Source organism: Trachemys scripta, chromosome 2, assembly GCF_013100865.1.
Source record: "Trachemys scripta elegans isolate TJP31775 chromosome 2, CAS_Tse_1.0, whole genome shotgun sequence".
Taxonomy (NCBI): domain Eukaryota; kingdom Metazoa; phylum Chordata; order Testudines; family Emydidae; genus Trachemys; species Trachemys scripta.
The window spans coordinates 181,147,283-181,149,178 of record NC_048299.1 but is presented as its reverse complement, the minus strand read 5'-3'; the positions used below and the strand labels follow the sequence as shown (position 1 = coordinate 181,149,178).

At 49.3% G+C, this 1,896-nt stretch overlaps 1 protein-coding gene across 1 annotated transcript in view; it reads right to left on the bottom strand.

Moving 5' to 3' along the window:
• The window catches only part of SLC66A2 (solute carrier family 66 member 2), a gene marked incomplete in the record, with an annotated part of 114,261 nt that extends 113,268 nt beyond the window's left edge, over window positions 1-993 (bottom strand). The window contains 1 exon segment of the mRNA XM_034762479.1: window positions 777-993.
• Window positions 994-1,896: the final 903 nt, after the last annotated feature.

Sequence of the window (1,896 nt, the reverse complement as noted above, 5' to 3'; positions counted from 1 at the left end):
TGCTTGCTCCAAGCCGTGGGATTTAAGACTAACAGAAGTATTGGGAGCATAAGCTTTCGTGGGTAAGAACCTCACTTCTTCAGAGGCAAGTTCAGAGCTCTTGCATCTGAAGAAGTGAGGTTCTTACCCACGAAAGCTTATGCTCCCAATACTTCTGTTAGTCTTAAAGGTGCCACAGGACCCTCTGTTGCTTTTTTCAAGGGAAAAATAATTACTCTTAGGAACCAAAACAATGACAAATATTGCCAAGAGGCTATGATGAGACTTCTCCTTAGGAGCAGGAGTGACAAACCCCCAATTCCTTTTGTATAGTGGGAGGTACTTTTCAACCTAACACACCTATGGCTGAAACTCTGCTCCCCTCAGACCTGTCCTCCTCTCCTCTAGTCCCCCTCTTCACATTTTTAAGCCTTCCTTGTTTAGCTGACAGCAGAAACTAAAGCCCCCCGCTCCCCCCCTCCCCGACACACACACTCCGTTCAAGAGAGGACACAGCAACACTTGTATGTATATCAACAACAGCCACTCAATCTATGGTGCATTTACAAACGCCTCCTTCCCCCCCAGATCCCCTCCCTTCCCGGGGAAGAGACTTCGGCTCTGGAGACAGCGACTGCTGGGTCTGCAAGACTGCCCTAACTCCAGAGAGCTCCTCCACCCCCAGAGGAAGGCAGGGCAGGCAGTATGGCTAGGGGGCTGCTCCTTGAAACCCCGTCCCGGACTGGAGTCTTTTGGAACCGGCCCCCTGTGAGTCCCCACCCCCTGTTTCGTCTTACCTTGGGTCTGTCCCCCTCTAGAGCACTAGTGACGCGTCTGGGGGTGGTCACCAGAGCCGGGCCCCTGTGGTCCCTCCAGAGCCACACATCTCTGGGTGCTGCTGCTCCCGTAGCTCCTGCCACTGCTGCCAAGCCTGCCCCCTCCGCACCTGCAGCTCCTGCCTCCCGGGCGGCTGGGGTGACACTAACCAGCAGCAGGGGCAGGACCTCAGGGCTGCCTCTGTGACGTCACAATGACCAGCAGCGCCTCCGTCAATGAAGGGACAGGCCCACCCTCTGACTCAGCGTCTGTTTCCTCTGGGTCCTAGAGGGCACCGGATCCCGTCCCACAGCGAGGTGGTGGCCCATGAAATGCGTGGGGTGCCCGCCACAGCCGGGGGGAACCGACTTAGCGCAGCTCTGCGGGAACAGGGCGCACACTGCCTGTGCCAGTCTCTTTATGTACAGGGCTGTGCGGGGCCCATACAGAATGAATGGGGTAGGAGAGTACAAACTGTTGAGTGAGATTTGCAATGGCTCCTTGTAACACACCCAGCAACATCTGCTGCCATCATAACAAGGAGCCGCTTTAGAAAGTGCATCTAAAGGAACCAGATTAATACAAATAATTACTTGCTATTTACGCGGTAGTGCTTTATCCTTGAAGAACAAAATTATTCTTTAAACTGGCATTGTGCTTGGTCTGTTCAAGACACAAAATACAGACAGTCCCTGCCCCCAAAAGTTTACAGTCAAAGGCCCCAATAATTATCATTATTTCTGCACTGCAGTAGTGCCTAGTCACAGACCTGAACCGCACTGTGGTAGATACTGTACAAACACAGAACAAAAAGACAACTTATTCCATCTAGGCTAGGGCTGGCAAGCGATTAAAAAAATCATGATTAATCTCACGACCAAAAAAATTAGTTGTGAGTAATCGCATGATTAATCACACTTAATAATAGAATATCATTTATTTAAATACGCTGGATGTTTTCTACATTTTCAAATATTGATTTCAATTACAGCACAGAATACAAAATGTACAGTGCTCACTTTATTTTAATTACAAATATTTGCACTGTAAAAACAAAATAGTATTTTTCAATTAACCTAATACAAGTACTGTAGTGCAATG